Genomic DNA, 19,769 nt, shown 5'->3' with positions numbered 1-19,769 from the left:
AAAGCTCAGGAGCTTTATTACAGAAGCACCGCGCCGTACTCGGGAGAAGATACCATAGAGGCGCCAACAACAAGTCTTCTTCTCTTGATGCCTTCCGGAATCTCTAGCAGCCCGGTCGTCAACTTTGTCGGCGCCAGGGCGCACTTGTGCGTGAATACCGACGCGGCATTACCCTCCCTCCAGAGCGAGCATCGTCCCAATGCTGATCAAATCGTGGCGGATAGACTCGTAGTGGATAGCTTATCGGTGTCCACTTCACTCGGAATGATATGGCTTCATGCGCACTACGTGCACTACCTCAGGCACCTGTTGACGGCGTGTCGAGCAGCATGAACCATCACCAACAACCTCGTAGGTCACGTCGCTAATACGGCGTAGAACCTTGTATGGTTCGAAGTACCGGCATAGAAGTTTCTCCGAGAGCCCTCGGCGTCGGACGGGAGACCAAATCCAGACTCTTTCCCCGGGCGTATAAGCGGGAAATTGGTGGCGGAGATTGTAGCGTCGTGCGTCGCGTTCTTGCTGACTGGTTATCCTGACGCGGGCGAGCTGTCGTGCTTCCTCGGCGCCTTCAGTGAAATCTGCGGCATCTGCATCTGAACCATTGCAGTCATGAGGCAGCATAGCGTCAAGCATTGTAGTGACTTCTCGACCATAGACCAGAGCGAACGGCGTCATTTTCGTTGTTTCTTGGCGTGCCGTATTGTATGCTAATGTGACGTATGGTAAAATTGTGTCCCAGTTCTTGTGCTCCACTTCGACATACATGCAAAGCATGTCTGCGATAGTCTTCTTGAGGCACTCGGTAAGCCCATTTGTTTGTGGATGATAGGCCGTCGTCTTCCTATGTGCTGTGCCACTCAGCGTGAGCACAATGCGCAGAAGCTCAGCTGTGAATGCGCCTCCTTTGTCGGTTATGATAATCGCTGGAGCACTGTGTCTGAGGACAATGTTCTCGATAAAGAATCGTGCTGCTTCAGCTGCCGTGCCCCTCGGAATTGCCTTGGTTTCCGCATATCGGGTTAGATCTTCCGTCGCGACTATGACCCATCTGTTGCCGCTGTCAGATAGTAGAAAGGGGCCCAGGAGGTCTATGCCAATTTGAGCAAACGGCGTTTCCTGTACCGGAACGGGGTGCAATAGCCCAGCGGCTTTAGTTGGTGGTGCTTTACGTCGCTGACACTCAAGGCATGTCCTCACGTAGTGCTTCACCTCTTCTGCGAGCCTATGCCAGTAGTAGCTTTGTTTGATTCGTGCTAGTGTTCGCGTGTAACCGAGGTGGCCCGAGGTGGCTTCGTCGCGGCAGGCTTGCAAAATTTCGCGGCGGAGAACTTCGGGAACTACTAGCAGATGGCTGTTCCCTGTTGGAGAGAAGTTCTTCCTATAGAGAACGCCATCGCGCAAACAGAATGAAGGTAGACTCCGTGAAAATAATCTCGACACCTTCGTTGCTCGCCCTTCCAAGAACTCGATCAGTGTGTTGAGCTCGCGGTCGGCTTGCTGTTGCCGAGAGATGGCGGCCACATCAACAATCCCTAAAAAGCCTGTGCATTCATCCGCATCTGCGCTCGGTGATTCAATAGGTGATCTGGAGAGGCAGTCGTCATCAAGGTGCTGTCTTCCAGATTTGTACTGTTGAGACTCGGGTAGCGTTTAGGCCGGTGATCCTTCAGCCAAAGCGATGAGTACGTCCGGGAGTAAGAGCGAGAGAAAAAAAGGTTAATTCTACAGTATTTACAGTGGCTCCAAATATGGAAGCCCACCCCATGCGGGAGCACTTTGAAAGTCTCAGCTCACTACATGTCTGAGCACATATCAGAACAGGTCAGGACACACCACTGCACGCAAAGTGTCTCCTTATAAAACATCGGTCTTCCCTAGTTGACCCGACTAGGGAATCAGATGTCCTTGATGCGGCCAATCAGACGGGCCGTCTTGTTCGCTGAACTCCGCCTCCAATGTTGCACCTTTGAAGCAAGGACGAGGCAATCCGGAAACAGGGGGTTGACACTCCTTCCACGAAAGTCGGTGACCTGTTTCTTGCCCTCCGATGGTCATCTTGCCAGGGTCGGGAGAATGGCCTTTGCACTAATCCCCGCGTCTAACGAAGGGGGACAAGCTTCGTGAGCTTCTTTGTCATCGCGTCCCAGCCGGTGTCGCGCCGCGTCGCCAAGTAGGCGGCTGCTGATGAAGGGGGTGGCATCGGGGGAAGCACCTAAAGAATGCGCACTGCCTAGTTGGGGCGCTTGTTTGCCCGTCTCGTCGGTGTCTGGCACTGTCGCCGTCTGGATGACGCTCATGAAAGGGCCTGCATCGATGGGAAACAATCAAAGAATGCGCCCGGCCGATTCGGGGCGCAACAGACTCCTCCCCCGCCGGAAGATCCGAGCTGAGGGTGACCAGCTGTCAGGTTGCCCGAAGCGTCGGTGGTCTGTCGAGAGCTCGGGGTTTCTTCTTAGAAATGATGGCCGATGACACACTCTAGCATCAGGTCCCAGCATTAACCTCGTTGTGGCCTTCTCCCTGGGAATACACAAGCACACACACGACCACAGGGCACAGGAAAGCGCCGTGCTCGCACCGAGAGCCATCGGGTCTAGCGAGCAAATCAACGCGCCTGCCCTTATCTAATAATAGCACCAAAGCAGCCATCAAATCACTAAACCTTCGCTGAAGCCCACAATATTAAGATTAGACCAGGATTCACAATTTTCTCGCAACCTCCGACAGAGAAGAGCAGTCCTGGTGACAAAGCACCACATAGCGCTCAAGCGCCCGAAATCCGTTCAATCCACCAGGCCTCGCTTGTCCCAATAATTTGGAACCAAAATTTTGTGCCGCCAAAGCAAGCTCTCATGAACCTCTGAGTTCACCAAAACCAGATCGCTGTGCTGCAGGGAGCAAAGGTAGAATATTCAAAAATGCTCTAAATAAATGATAAATTAATATCATACGCAGCACAAACGCGATGAACAGTTTTACATCCGCTAGTATCGCACATACTATAGTGTCATTGCGAGCCCCATTTGCATCATGGATGCACTGTCAGAGTCGCTTCAACTTTGCGGAAAACTCACATGTAAAACGTGCGACCCACGCACTAACAATTTCCTTCTACTGTCCACAAAGGACACACACTAAAGAAACGACAAAAAATATTGCGTTAATTACGCGCTAACACTACCGAAAGGTAAACTGGTAATCAAGCGTGCCACTACAGGCTTCGAACAAATAGCCTGGACCTGACACTGCAAGCGTATCTCACATACAAAAATAAAGTCCATCTGCTTAAAAAAAAAGAGCGACACGCCGAAAAATGTTTCAAAAATTTAAACGCGCGCGAACCATCTCTTTCAGAGTATCGATGAGCGTCTAAAACAAACAATTTAAACAAAGCTTGAAACGATCTCTAGACTCGGAGATCTCAAAACGTATAAACAAACACTAAAACTAAAGAAACAAACAAACAAAATGATGTTTCCACAAAACCTGCGTCGCTTGTCATTCCGTATAGCCTACGGTTGCGTCAAATCTTTAAGCCGTACTCGAGGCGGGTGCGGTCTGAAAACTTGTCTTGTTAACGAGGGAATACAAAGGGCAAGTAGGTTAATACTGCCCACCGTCGACACTGTACAAGCAGGCATCGTGCCTTCTGAGCGCCGTGCGACAACTTCGTTGCCGCGCGTGACCGACTCGCGTCGCCGTACCGGCTCGTTCTCCTGTGTCACGCCTAACACACTTCGAAAAGAACCCAAAGAGGGGGAACATAATTGCCCCCTCCGCGCCACCTTCGCTTTTGTCAACTTTCGCGCCGAACGGCGCTTTATCTTCTTCGTCCTTCGGCGGTTCGGACGCGATCTGTCTGAAAACATTCCAGGAAACAAACGCGCCGCTCGAACTCTTTGACCTCGCTCCCCACTGGGTTTAGCGCCTTTGTTCGGCCGCGTTACCCTGTCTGCCGCATTCCCGACTTTGCGACGCCGTTTCATCCTAGCACGCTTTGTAGTGCTAATTTTCAAGCCTTCCGCTTGAATCTCGTGCTGACCGGCACTTATTTCATCGGTCACTATTTCTATCTCAACCGCACAGTCTGAATGATTTGCGGGTAAATCATTCCTCTCAATGCTATCTCGACTGGCGGAGAGCTTCAAACACTCAGGGACAATGCAGCTATTTTCATTTGCACAAACTAGCTCGTATACATGGGAGCTGTCCATAACTGCACTGCCCTGCCTACATTGTGCTTTAGCGCACTTTCCTGACCGATTGGACTCTGCACAGGTGCTCTTGTCTGACGACTCGGGGCCACTTCGGGCTTCTGCAAGAGCTACCTTCGCGACGTACTCCCTGGATAACTGTGCCAAATCGTCCACAGCTGGCCTAGCTGCTTCTCTAGTATTCCATTGGCACAGTATCTCGTCGCGCTCAATACGGTCCCCATTAACGGGCTCCTCAAGAAATACGTCACGGTCTACGGATCTGTCCACACCTGTGAACGTACCATTAGGCTCACGGGGATCAGCCTTGCTTTCTACCATCGGTAGAACCGTGCGTGCTACTTGTTTGCACTTTCCGTTCGCTACTTCTACGGGTGCCTGACATTTCTGTTCCTCCACTTCAAAACCCTGTTCCAATCTTTCAACCTCCTGGCTTAGAGCTTCGATCTTTTCGTCTTGTTGCTTAATCCATTCCTGTCTTTTCAATTCCTGCTCATGCTCAATTGCTTCCTGTTCCTGTTCTTTTAGAATGGAGTTGCCGAAATATTCAAAGTATTCATCATCACTGTTTCTTTCTAAAATGGCTCTAATTTCGGCTTCCGATTTATCATCCTCTACCTCTACATCGAGCTCTTCACACAGCCGCAACAAGCTAGCTCTAGTCAAACTCATGAGGTCCATGGTCACTACTTTAGGCTTTGGCTCAGCTATTCCACAATACTTGTGGCAAAACCCGCACAAATCACAATGCAAGTAAAAAAACTACCAGCGGTTCAATTCTGTTTTCCCAAAAGAATTTGAAGCCTGGAAAATATAGCAAAAACCAAATGCCTACACACAGAAGTAGTACCAAGTACCCAAGTACTGCTCCACCGCATCGAATCAATTCAAAGAAGACGAAAATCCTGGGCCGCCTTTAAATGATAAGAGTTACGGTAGTTCTCCACGTCCCAATTACTCCCACAAAAGTATGAGGTCTGGCTTTAGTAGCTGGTTCCGATCTATGCTGAAAGCTGCTTTCTGCTTGGATGCGCAACAACCACAGTATCAAATGGGCAGTTGTACACGCTTCATCGGTTTTTAGAAAGTCTAGGCTAAAAGATCCGATGACTCAAGCGCAAAGCCAGGCACTCACCCTGTACCCTGCAGTCATGATGCGCTGCATTCATCCAGCCGCTCGCGAACCAGTTGGCGATTGGCGTTGGCTGTAGGTTCCATCTTGCCGCTGTCATCCTGTCGCTCGTGAATCAGTTGTTGGTGAGTGGCGTCGGCTGCAGCGTCCATCTCACCACGCCATCCAGTTGGTCGCGAACGAGATGCCGGCGACTGGCGTTGACTGAAGGGTCGATCTCACCGCGGTCATCCAGTTGCTCGCGGCTCGGTGTTAGGATTCATCTCAACGCTGCCATCCAGTTGTTAAGAACGGGTTGGCGTTTCATCTCAGCGCTGCCATCTGTTGTTGCGGGTCGGAGATTATCCCACTGCTGCCACCAGTTTGTTGAGACTCGGGTAGCGTTTAGGCCGGTGATCCTTCAGCCAAAGCGATGAGTACGTCCGGGAGTAAGAGCGAGATAAAAAAAGGTTTATTCTACAGTATTTGCAGTGGCTCCAAATATAGAAGGCCACTCCATGGGGGAGCACTTTGAAAGTCTCAGCTCACTACATGTCTGAGCTGCGTGGCCGCAGCCGTGGCCTAGTGGTAGAACGCCCACCTCGGCTGCGGGAGGCTGTGGGTTCGATTCCCACCGCCGCCGGGCACCCACTGGTTCAAAAGAGTACAAGCGTACCCCGGCCTGGCGTTCGGCTTCCTTCAGGGGTGATACGCTTGGGAAAGGAGCCTGCGCCCTGAATTCCCGTCGAAACCAACGTGAGCACGGAAATCAAGTGGTGTCTGGGCCGCTCCCATGGCGGTCATTTCCCATGTGGCGCCCCAAGCACCTATTGAGGTGGGGGCACCTTCGGGTTGAGGTCAAACACCCCTTTCCAAGCGTTCAGGTCCCATAATGGCCGAGCACCAGGCCGGGAGCGCGCTTGTACCTATTTTACCGGTAGGTACCCGGCGGCAGCACTTGCCTCCCACAGCCGCGGCGGATGCTCGTCTACAAGGCCGTCTGTGGTTGGACAAGAGGCGCCCAGAGACAACAGCTGAAATCTCTATTGGGCCCTCTTTCGAGATGTGGACCCCCACGACAGCCGAGCACCAGGCCAGGGGACATCTCTACCTATGATTACTGCGGTTTTTCTAATGGGTAGAGATGTCCCCTGGCCTGGTGCTCGGCTGTCGTGGGGGTCCACATCTCGAAAGAGGGCCCAATAGAGATTTCAGCTGTTGCCTCTGGGCGCCTCTTGTCCAACCACAGACGGCCTTGTAGACGAGCATCCGCCGCGGCTGTGGGAGGCAAGTGCTGCCGCCGGGTACCTACCGGTAAAATAGGTACAAGCGCGCTCCCGGCCTGGTGCTCGGCCATTATGGGACCTGAACGCTTGGAAAGGGGTGTTTGACCTCAACCCGAAGGTGCCCCCACCTCAATAGGTGCTTGGGGCGCCACATGGGAAATGACCGCCATGGGAGCGGCCCAGACACCACTTGATTTCCGTGCTCACGTTGGTTTCGACGGGAATTCAGGGCGCAGGCTCCTTTCCCAAGCGTATCAGCCCTGAAGGAAGCCGAACGCCAGGCCGTACGCTTGTACCCTTTTGAACCAGTGGGTGCCCGGCGGCGGTGGGAATCGAACCCACAGCCGCCCGCAGCCGAGGACAGAACAGGTCAGGACACACCACTGCACGCAAAGTGTCTCCTTATAAAAGATCGGTCTTCCCTAGTTGATCCGACTAGGGAATCAGATGTCCTTGATGCGGCCAATCAGACGGGCCGTCTTGTTCGCTGAACTCCGCCTCCAATGTTGCACCTTCGAAGCAAGGACGAGGCAATCCGGAAACAGGGGGTTTACACTCCTTCCACGAAAGTCGGTGACCTGTTTCTTGCCCTCCGACGGTCATCTTGCCAGGGTCGGGAGAATGGCCTTTGCACTAATCCCCGCGTCTAATGAAAGGGGGCAAGCTTCGTGAGCTTCTTTGTCATCGCGTCCCAGCCGGTGTCGCGCCGCGTCGCCAAGTAGGCGGCTGCTGATGAAGGGGGTGGCATCGGGGGAAGCACCTAAAGAATGCGCACTGCCTAGTTGGGGCGCTTGTTTGCCCGTCTCGTCGGTGTCTGGCACTGTCGCCGTCTGGATGACGCTCATTAAAGGGCCTGCCTCGATGGGAAACAATCAAAGAATGCGCCCGGCCGATTCGGGACGCAACAGTACACTGTCATATCGTACTCTTGAAGCCGTAAGCTCCAACGTGCCAAACGCCCGTACGGGTCTTTCATATTGGTCAACCAGCAAAGCGAATGATGGTCGCTTACTACTTGAAAGACGCGACCGTATACATAAGGGCGAAACTTCGCGACTGCCCGAATGACGACCAAACATTCTTTCTCGGTGGTTGAGTAGTTTGACTCGGCACGTGACAATGTTCGACTTGCATAAGCAACTACTCTCTCGGCCCCGCCCTGCCACTGAACGGGGACAGCTCCAAGGACCACGTTGCTGGCATCGGTGTGGATCGCTGTTGACGCATCCTCGTCAAAGTGAGCGAGTACTGGCGGAGTTTGTAGACGCTGGCGTAACTCGTTGAATGCCGGTTCTTGCTCTTCTCCCCATACGAAAGCAACGTCTTCTCTTGTGAGGCGGGTGATTGGAGAGGAGAAATGCGAAAAATTGGCAATAAATCGTCGGTAATAAGCGCAGAGACCCATAAAGCGTCTGACCGCCTTCTTATCCGTAGGCCGAGGGAACTTTGCGACTGCTGCAGTTTGATCGGGGTCAGGCTTAACTCCTTCTTGACTAACTACATGACCTAGAAACTGAAGCTCTTCAAACCCGAAGTGACATTTTTCAGCTTTCAATGTGAGTCCCGCGGACCGTATGGCTTGAAGAACTGACAGCAGCCACTTTAGATGTTCTTCGAAAGTGGCGGAAAAAACAGTCACACCGTCGAGGTACACCAGGCATGTCTTACACTTCATACCGGATAAGACAGCATCCATGAGTCTTTGAAACGTGACTGGGGCCGAGCATAAGCCGAAAGACAGAACCTTGAAGTCATAAAGTCCATCAGCCGTCACGAATGCACTCTTCTCTCGATCACGCTCATCTACCTCTATTTGCCAGTAGCCACTCTTAAGGTCCATAGAGGAGAAGTAGCGCGCATGCAGTAGTCTGTCTAAACAGTCGTCAATCCGCGGCAGCGGATACACATTTTTCTTTGTAACGTGATTCAGCTTGCGATAATCAATGCAGAACCGCAAGCTACCATCTTTCTTTTTTAGAAGCACTACAGGTGATGCCCATGAGCTGTTCGACGGCTGGATGACATCATCCTGTAGCATCTTCTCCACCTGCAGCTGTATTGACCCTTTTCGCGGAGCAGTTTGCTTTAGAGGAACGAGATGGCGCTTTCGGCGGCACGCCATACGTTGCCTCAGCGAACGCGCACGAATACGAAACCACTACTGCTTCTGCCGTGCTACTATGCGATCAGCTGTCGGAAATGCAAGTGGGTGTTCGGTCACGCATTGTGCTCAATTCATGCTGCAAAATGTGTAACCATAAAGGGAAGACGTGTGCGGTAGTTAGCTGCAAAAATAGTCATTCGCATATTAAGGAATGGAATCAACCTGTGTCGCCGCTGCTACATAAGGGCTGCCTGTGTTGTCGGCCCTTCGCGATGCACGACTTTACTTGGAATAAAAAAGGATAATTCATCCGCCAGCGCTGTATAGCTAACCTCCAAAGAAAGAACTTCAACTTCGCGACATCGGCACTTAAGAGTGAGTACCGCTCGTTACAAAAGGAAGTAACGCCACTTACTGGCATAGTAAGTTTCTCGCACGTTATTCACTCACATCTACCCATACTCGCACGCAAACTTACACGCACCATATCGCCAACGTATCAATAATAAGTGAATATGCGCACACTTGAATCAATGTGCTGAAGCGTGAGTGACGGTGACTACACCAAGACACGAATGTTGGAAGCTGAACGTTTCGTGACGGTCCAAGGAGTAAGCGACGGACTAGCGATAATACGTCTTTGCTACAAGCTACCACAAAGTACATAACATTTACATTACAAGCTTTGTGCACCGCAAGAAGAAATGTATCGCAGCAGAGAACACCCGCGAGCGCGATTAGGCTGAAAATAAATAATCAGATAGTAGCCTCACCGAGGAACTTAGTATTACTGAGTGAGAAACATGACAAGCCGCTGCTTTAAAATGTTTGCCAAATAAAGAACGAGAACAGTAATCCTGATTTAATTCATAAGCGGGAAGTTTGGACAGAAAGAAGAACTTTATTGATTTCCGGTAGATTACTGGGCTGGGCTCCCACCTAGGAGCCATCGGAGAGACCGTGTCTCCCGGCAGCTTCCTCGGCCTGCTGGATCGCCCAGAGTTACTGGTCCAGGCCTGAACTGAGCATCGCAGTCCGCCAACGCGCCCGAAGGCCCTCATTGGATGCCGCGACCCCAGTATTGCTGTATAATGCTGGACATGCCCATAGGGTGTGATCTAGTGTGGCTCTGGTGTTACAAAGACAGCTTGCAATACATTTCTAGCCTCGCTTTTAGTACAAGCACCGTATACGCTGCTCGCGCCATTTGGACAAGGCGTAATAAGCTATGACAGCACTTACATGTACTCAAAAACTGTGGCCAAAATTTCGTTTCGTCCACACAGTCACCGTCTACGATATGCGTCGAAACGGAGGTTTGCTGCACCGCACCGGCGTCACGCGCTTGCATTGTAAACACGGAGGCAACGGTGGCAGCTGAAGCAAGCAATGGACGCGTCACCACGTGATCAAACATGGCAGCGCCCACGGGAGCGCCGGGAAAAGGGTCAATTGCCTCGAGTTCTTTCTGAGCTACACGATACGGGTTCTGTCGGATGGGTCTTGCTGTCTCCTCCGTGATGATGCGATGCTTTGTCAACGGCGTTTGACCAACTCGCGACGTAGAGGAGAAACAGTCCTTAAACTGTTCAAGCAGTTGCATAAGCCGGTGTCCATCCGCAGGTGTTAAGCTCGGTCCAATGTCGACGGCGGGTGTACATGACGTTGTAGGAGCCTTGGCTTCTCCTTGCATAGCAAAATAGTCTTCAGTGTGGTCGATTTCATCGAGATACTCGACAGCGGTGCCTTTACTGATATACCGATGTTCGTTTGTGAAATTTGTCAATAGAACCTCTGTACGCCCGTCGTCTAAGGAGACGATGCCACGGGTGATGGCGACTCCTTGGCGGAAGAGAAGGGCGGTTGCATGTTCCGCGACTGCTTCTTCGCTGAGCCGAGTGCCGCAACTGACGGAAACAAGGCTGCAAGACATTGGCGGTATGCAGACGTCCTCGTCGATAATACGTAAGGTGCGGCGTTGTCGCTCTGTTCCATTGGCCGTGTCGTTAGCAGGAGAAAACGTTACTACGCCGTCGCGTATGTTGACAACGGTGCCATACTCCCTTAAGAAGTCCATGCCTAAAATGAGTGATTTGCAGCACTCCGGCAGAATCACGAATGTGACGACAAAAGCTGCGTTCCCGATCGTGAGCCTTGCAGTACATTTGCCTGTAGGAGTCATAATCTGGGCGCCAGCATTGCGAATATAAGGGCCCATTCATTTTGTCCTGCCTTTCTTGAGTTTGTCTGCCAGCGGCTCGCTCATAATTGAAAAGTCCGCGCCAGTGTCTACTAAGGCCGTCACTGCGTGCCCGTCAATCGTAACAGTGAGGTCGGCAGTCACAGTTTTGTCGGCATTAGTTGCGTTTTGGTCGGCGTCTTCCTTTCTTGGCAACAAGGTGAGATTTTTGGCCATTTGAGGACTTGCAACCTTACCCCTTGAGGTCAGTTTCCCCGCCGTGGTTTCGGGAATGACGCCGAAATTATCCTATTAGGAGACATGAATGCCCACATACAGGATCTAGATGGTTATACTGACAAAGGGAAGTCAATGCTGCTAGATCTTTGTGAGCAACTTAACCTCGTCATCGTGAATACAGGGCCTAGTTGTTATGGACAGATCATATGGGTAGTGGGAAACCGGCAATCGACAATTGATTACTTACTGATGACAGAAGGAATCTATAAGTTGAAAGAAATGGTCATTGACGAGGAAGGGTATATAGCAGCATAGGGAGTGATCATAACCGCATCATTTTGAAAATGGGATATGCAGTTGGGAAAGAGAGCGAGGAACGACTAGCCCCATTTGAACGCTGAACAAATAACAAACATAATCCTAACAGTCGAGGAAGAAAGTGGCAAATGGCCAAGCAAAGACTGGAAATATAGTAAGCTTCTAAGTTTAATTACGACAGAAATACGGAAAGAAAAGCAACATGCTCGTTGGAAAGGAAAAAAGAAACCGCAAAGCTGGTGGAACAGGGAGATACGAGAAGCGATCGCCGAACAGCAGAAAGCAACACGGGAGCACAGGCAGGCAAAAAAAAGCGCAGTTGCTGCAGGACGATGTAGCCAGAAAATGGGAAATATACCGGACAACAAATCTGTGGTTCAAATACTGGTTCAAGCAAAGATAAAAGGTGAAACTGAACGTTGGTTGCTAGAAATTCGTGAGAAAAAAACTGTCAGCCCTTCCACTGGGGTGGAGATGGAAGACCAGCGAAGCTGTACTATGGTGGGAATTATGAATTTCCAATTACGACTATTAGGATGCGATGGTGTGATTGGTTATTTGCACTATTAAATTAGAAATATATATGATCCGGTGGTTTTTATTTATTTAGTGGCCACAGGGACCATGGCCTTATGGCCGCTACGGTACACCGCCATAGGGTGTACGGCAAAGGTTGGCACGTTCTTCATAAACACGTGACCAACGCCGCGCGCGTTCGGTGCGAACGCGGGCAAAACGCCGCCGCCGTCGACAACAGTTCGGCGCGTTGCTGGTGCCCATGTCCATGTTTATACAGCTCCTCAGAATTTTGAGAATGACAGCCCATAAACAAATGTCATGAAGCAAAACACCGGCAGCGCATGCCATTTATGTTAAATCTTCTCAGACTGAAATATTAAAAATGGGAAACAAAACGCCCGGTCGCAAAATTACGCATTTGGTGTCATAGCTAAACGTCGCCTCCCCTCCCTCACTCCCGTCCCCCCACGACCTTTCGTGCGACGGTAGAAGTCGCGTTTGCTCTCCGCCGTGCATTCGCTCCCTGTGAAAGCGCGCGTCCCTCACACGCTTTCACTCGCACATACAGCATACGGCCACTGATTTTTTTTCTACACGCGGACACCACCACCGGAGACTGACCCCTTAGCAGCTTCGCTGTGAAAACCCGCAAGATCCCACGCCCTGTGGGAATCGATGTTTCGCGAAGCGCTGTGCGGGGAGCCTACCAAGTTAACCAAACGACCATGAGAGCACCAAGACGTAGGAGGCTGTTTCGTGACCTACGTATCATCATCATCATCATCATCAGCCTATATTTTATGTCCACTGCAGGACGAAGGCCTCTCCCTGCGATCTCCAATTACCCCTGTCTTGCGCTAGCATATTCCAACTTGCGCCTGCAAATTTCCTAACTTCATCATCCCACCTGATTTTCTGCCGTCCTCGACTGCGCTTACTTTCTCTTGGTATCCATTCTGTAACCCTAATGGTACACCGGTTATCCATCCTACGCATTACATGGCCTGCCCAGCTCCATTTCTTCCGCTTAATGTCAACTAAAATATCGGCTATCCCCGTTTGTTCTCTGATCCACACCGCTCTCTTCCTGTCTCTTAACGTTAGTCCTAAGATTTTTCGTTCCATCGCTCTTTGTGCTGTCCTTAACTTGTTCTCCAGCTTCTTTGTTAACCTCCAAGTTTCTGCCACATATGTTAGCACCGGTAGAATGCAATGATTGTACACTTTTCTTTTCAATGACAGTGGTAAGCTCCCAGTCAGGATTTGGCAATGCCTGCCGTATGCACTCCAACACAATTTTATTCTTGTGTAAATTTCTTTCTCGTGATCAGGGTCCCCTATGAGTAATTGACCTAGATAAACGTACTCCTTTACAGACTCTAGAGGCTGACTGGCGATGCTGAATTCTTGTTCCCTTGCCAGGCTATTGAACATTATCTTTGCCTTCTGCATATTAATCTTCAACCCCACTCTTACACTTTCTCGGTTAAGATCCTCAATCATTTGCTGTAATTCGTCTCCATTGTTGCTGAATAGGACAATGTCATCAGCAAATCGGAGGTTACTGAGATATTCACCGGTGACCCTCACTCCTAAGCTTTCCCCGTCTAAGAGCATGAATACTTCTAGGCATGCAGTGAATAGCATTGGAGAGATTGTTAATTGCTCGCAGTTAATTTCTTCCCTTGACAGGCTATATACCTTTTTGCTGTTTAAAAACATGCGCCCTGGATGGCTTCCGGTTTGGCTCAATGACGTAGTCCGCTAACTATAGCGAGCAAGAACGGCAGTGGCGGTGATAGAGATTATCAGGAGTGCGCTTTGTGATCCGGCACAGTAGACTGATAAGGCCCATGACCGAAAGTTTCTTGGGAGTGCACTATCGCTGCTCTTATTGCGCGAGCGAAAAGGCGAATTGAACATCTTTGTCTTCTGCATAATAATCTTCAACCCCAATCATTACACTTTCTCGGTTAAGGTCCTCAATCATTTGCTGTAATTCGTCTCCATTGTTGCTGAATAGGACAATGTCATCAGCAAATCGGAGGTTACTGAGATATTCACCGGTGACCCTCACTCCTAAGCTTTCCCCGTCTAAGAGCATGAATACTTCTAGGCATGCAGTGAATAGCATTGGAGAGATTGTTAATTGCTCGCAGTTAATTTCTTCCCTTGACAGGCTATATACCTTTTTGCTGTTTAAAAACATGCGCCCTGGATGGCTTCCGGTTTGGCTCAATGACGTAGTCCGCTAACTATAGCGAGCAAGAACGGCAGTGGCGGTGATAGAGATTATCAGGAGTGCGCTTTGTGATCCGGCACAGTAGACTGATAAGGCCCGTGACCGAAAGTTTCTTGGGAGTGCACTATCGCTGCTCTTATTGCGCGAGCGAAAAGGCGAATTGAACATCTTTGTCTTCTGCATAATAATCTTCAACCCCAATCATTACACTTTCTCGGTTAAGGTCCTCAATCATTTGCTGTAATTCGTTCCCATTGTTGCTGAATAGGACAATGTCATCTGCAAACCGAAGGTGACTCCTGTCATACTATGCCAATTTTGGTACCTACCAAATTAGTGAGCTTTAGTATAGCGTAAAACGCTGCGTTAGCGTGCGACGCAACGCTAACGCAAGGAAACGCTGCACTGCGCCGCAAAGGTAGTGTTTTAGAATAGCGGAACGGAGCGAAACGCAACCGCTAACGCAAATACACTTGGGCGCCATCTCGAGGCGGATAGAGCAAACATGAGCAAACCCTCTCGCTAAGCCTATTGCACCGCTAATCGAGAACGTTTATCGAAAACAACGCCCATTTGTCACGTGGACGCCGCTGTCGAAGCATAGGACGCCGCTGTGGTAAGAGCTCCAGCACCGCTTACGTACAGCGCATGCGCAGTGTGCTGCACGCAACACTATCTCTTTGCGTTTGCTACTTTACGCTATACTAAAACTTTCTATTAACGAAACGACCATGAGAGCACCAACACGTAGGCGGCTGTTTTATGATCTACATGACACGCATGTCATGATATTCATGTCATGACCTATCATTTATGTCCGTCATACAATCTTGTCCTACTATGCCAATTTAGGTAAATATCAAGTTAACGAAACGACCATGAGAGCACAAAGACGTAGGCGGTTAGATAGATAGATAGATAGATAGATAGATAGATAGATAGATAGATAGATAGATAGATAGATAGATAGATAGATGCTGTCAAAGTGGCAAATGTACGCCAAGAAATGCTTCGCATTTAAAAAAGTTGTCGCAGTTTCACCTGAAAGGCGAAGCATCAATTGCGATAGCAAATTTGTAAAGAGCTATACGGAGTAATGATATTAGCTTTATCAGCTGTATAAACTTGCACATGCAGCAGCACCGGCAACACGCAGAACTGTTGTCGACGCTGTCGGCGTTTTGCCCGCGTTCGCTCAAAGTGCGTGCGGCGTTGGTGACAGTTGCCGGAGCCTCTGATATAAATAGGCACTTGGTGCCGCAGCTCAACGTCGCCTCCCTTCCCTCCCCCTCCTCCCCTCCCCCACGCCCTCTCGCGCGTCGGAAGAAGGCGCGTTTGCTCTCCATATATGGTGATTGTAAAGGAGGAAAGAGACGCCTACTTCTGCAGCCCTTAAGCGAGCACGGCGCAGAACGCGCGTTTGTTCTCCGCTGTGCGTTCACTCCCCGTGAGAGCGCGCGCCCCTCGCGCCCTTTCACTCGCACATACAGCGTTCGGCGCGCGGCGACTATTTCATCTCCATTGACGTCATACGGAACCTCACGGCGACGGCGACGACGACGGCGACGCCGACGGCAGAAATCTGTTTTTGAGTGTCCATATAATTGCTATCGCAATAAAATGTAGTTGTGCCGTATAGGCACGATCTGTCACACGTCAAACATGTGACGTGTGACAGATCGTGACGTGTGACGTGGGCCCGTGAGGTACCGGTGGGTGTGGTATTTCCTGCTTCCCAAAAACTACCCAAGATTTGTAAGGCTACGCATCCAATCGTAAAGGCGCACCGAAGGGGTGCGAAAAAAAAATGTCGCAGTTTCGCCCGAAAGGCGAAGCATCGATTGCGATAGCAAATTAGTAGAGCGCTATTCGGAGTAGGGATAGTAGTTTTATCGGCTGCATAAACTTGGACACATTGGCTTACTAACTGAATTAACAATCGTGGTGTCAGCGCGCACAAGCAAACATGAATAGATCACACCGAATGACCGCAGCCAACGACTGTCAAAACGCTGGCAGCAAGCGCAAGTTCGCGCGGTCTAACGCTTCAACGGAAACTGAACGGCAAATGCACAGCCCATACAAAGGTCAGAGCCGTGTGGAGATAAGAGACGGTGCAGGCGACCGCCGGGCAGAGAAGTTTTTGGCAAAGGAGAAGGCTGCCCCCCTCCCTCCCTCTTCCCGTTTCTTGCTTTCGCGTGGGAGATTGAGTGGCAAGATACGCCTTTGGCGCCGGAGCACAGCGCCGCCCCACCTCCCTCCCTCCCATAGCCCAACGGCCTTTCGCGGGACGGTCGCGTTTGCTTTCCGCTATGCGTTCGCCCTCCGTGATAGCGCGCGTCCCCCGCGCGCTTTCCCTCGCGCATACGGCGCGCGGCGACGATGTTATCGCCCTTGGAATCTATACAGAACCTCACGGCGACGGCGACGCCGACGGCAGAAATCCGGTTGAAGTGTCCATATAATTGATATCGCAATAAAAGCGCCGGCGTCATTTCGTGCCCTGGGCACAACGGGTGATTCTCCAAATTCCGTTCTCGTGCGATAGCGTGTACGCATAGAATAAACCGCGAGATGGTTAAACGACGAGCAAGACTCGAGCCGATATCGGGATGTGCATTTATCATTGCACTGTGATGATTGTGGTTGTGAACTATTGTGCATGAAACATGGCGTATTGTGCCGATACATGTAGATAAGCGGGAAATTGTGAAGGTGAACTTCATGGAAAAATTGGCCGCATATCTGCTTGCTTCGCTGCAAATGACGTCGAAATCTTATGCCGCCCCTGATACGTAACACCCTCTCTCCTCCCCTCTCCCACCCCTCACGTTCTTCCGCTCCCCTCTCACTCCTCCCATGATGGATGCAATGGAGGTTTTGCTGAATTCAATTCAAATTTCCCGCGTTCGCTTTGCTCTCGCGCCATTTGTTGAGACCTTTTATTACTGTTGGCTTAAAGCCGGCTACAGAGCCGCGGATTCAGTCGACTTGTTTTTACCGCGTAGCGTCTCTTCGACACCCCTATTTCTAACGCATTGATTTTTCATTTACTCACGTAAAAACAGTTCAATGTGTATTCTTAAATAAATGAACGCTGCGGATCACGGTTATGTACATTAATTTTGCCTCAAATAGGCCTGAGGTTTCCTTTGCGCGTGTAATGTTGACGTGTATGAGCCCGTGCGACCAGGGCTAGTAGCTTGCTTGGTTTTGGCTGGGCGGTTGAATCGAATGACAGAGAGACCGACAGACAAAGTTTTTCGCGTTTAGGTAGCCCGAGAAAGACTATTGTCTTTAAAAGCGCCTGTCAGCTTTGAATGGAAGAGAAATATTGAATGCCGGTGTGCCTGAGCGGGGATTTGCACAGTCTTGGACTGTTTGCACTGTCTATCACTGTTCGGTGTTATGTCGGATACAAGTATGGCACTTCTGAAAATAAAAATCAGTTGAAAGCTGATGCACCTTCTGGTCGTTCTTCCTACGGTCGCAATCACTGATGAAATGCAGCCTGACTCGAATGTGATTTGGCGTGCTTTTTTGCAGATTTGGACATAGATTATAGGGCAACTTCTGTTTATTTTTCTGTTGCGTAAACTCGTATGCATCCTGGGCCTTTTTGCTGCTTCCTCCTGAGACCCAACGAAATCGTAGTGACGCAACACGTTTAATGTCGGGTTTTAAAATAACCGAGCTCTGACGATTCCAAAAAATATTTACTTCATCGGGTGATATGGTCATATCGGCACCTACATGCGTATGTACGAAGAGTACATTACTTCACTTTAATGAAATGAAAAAAAAATCCTTTATATGACGCTGGGCAGCGCCAGAGGTGCGTTCGAGCAGGCATAGTAGACGGCGCGAATAGTAGAAGGGCCGCATCTCCGCAATGTACAACAGATAAGTGCTCGCCAGAAAGCAATCTCAACTGCGAGAACTATTATCTAGGTTCTTTAGCAAGAGCTAAGCAAGAGAAACTTCGGTAGCCACCTGGCGACTAAGGCAAGGTGGGAGACTCTTGGAAATGTATGTACGTAAAGCATACGGCGCCGAACTTTTAAGAGCAAAGTGAACAAGACATTATCTCGTATTATTTGATTTATCGCACATAACAATGCGTGCCTTGCCCTTATGTCTGTTCCGGCTTTTTAGCTTTCGTCCCTTTCTCGCCCTGTATATTATGTATTTTCTTGTAATAGGGCTGTTGTTCGTCCCCCTTTCTCAATGTGCTTTTCTGGGTCCAGTAAGATATGCTGAAAAATAAATAAATAAGCTGATTCATTTATTGGCCACTGGTCACAAAACGACATCCCCTTCACGACTCTGTCTTGACCGCATCAGAGTCACCATACGAATGCCGAATGATACGTGTATGTGGTTCTACGATGGATCATATCCATGTCATCGATCAGGTAATCGAGAAATCTCCGGAGTACAATCAACCTCTCTATATGGATTTCATAGATTATGAAAATGCAATTGATTCAGTAGAGATACCATCAGTCATAGAGGCATTGCGTAATCAAGGAGTACAAGAGGCTTACGTGAATATCTTGGCAAATATCTACAAGGATTCCAGCTACCTTGGTTCTCCACAAGAAAAGTAGTAAGTTACCCGTCAAGAAAGGGGTCAGGCAAGGAGACACAATCTCCCCAATGGTATTCACTACATGCTTAGAAGTATTTAAGCTCTTTGACTGGGAATGCTTAGGAGTCAGGATCAACGGCGAATATCTCAGTAACCTACGGTTTGCAGATGACATTGTCCTATTCAGCAACAATGGGGACAAATTACAACAAATGGTTGAGGACCTTAAACAAGAAAGTGTAAGAGTGGTTGAAGATTAAAATGCAAAAGACGAACATAATGTTCAATAGCCTGGCAAGGGAACAAGAATTCAGGATCGCCAGGCAGCCTCTAGAGTCTGTAAAGGAGTACGTTTATCTACGTCAATTGCTCACAGGGACCCTGATCATGAGAAAGAAATTTACAGAAGAATAAAATTGGGTTGGAGTCGATCTACAGGGCAGGCATTGCCAAATCCTGACTGGGAGCTAACCACTGTCGTTGAAAAAAGAAAACCGTACAATCATTGCATTCTAGCGGTGCTAACATATTGAGCAGAAACTTGGAGGTTACCAAAGAAGCCTGAGAACATGTTAAGGACCGCACAAAGAGCGATGGAACGAAAAATGTTAGGCCTAACTTTAAGAGACAGGAAGAGAGCGGTGTGGATCACAAACAAATGGGGATAGCAGATATTCTAGTTGACATTAAGCGGAAAAAATGGAGCTGGGCAGGCAATGTAATGCGTAGGATGGATAACCGGTGTACCATTAGAGTTACAAAATGGATACCAAGAGAAGGGAAGCGCAGTCGAGGACGGCAGAAAATTAGGTGTGGTGATGAAGTTAGGAAATTTGCAGGCGCAAGTTGGAATCAGCTAGCGCAAGACAGGGGTAATGTGAGATCACAGGGAGAGGCCTTCGTCCTGCAGTGGACATAAATATAGGCTGACTGATGATGACGTGTATGTGCAGAACAAAAGA

The sequence above is a fragment of the Dermacentor silvarum genome, chromosome 9 (genome assembly GCF_013339745.2).
Source record: "Dermacentor silvarum isolate Dsil-2018 chromosome 9, BIME_Dsil_1.4, whole genome shotgun sequence".
Taxonomy (NCBI): Eukaryota; Metazoa; Arthropoda; class Arachnida; order Ixodida; family Ixodidae; genus Dermacentor; species Dermacentor silvarum.
This window is presented reverse-complemented; position numbering follows the sequence as displayed.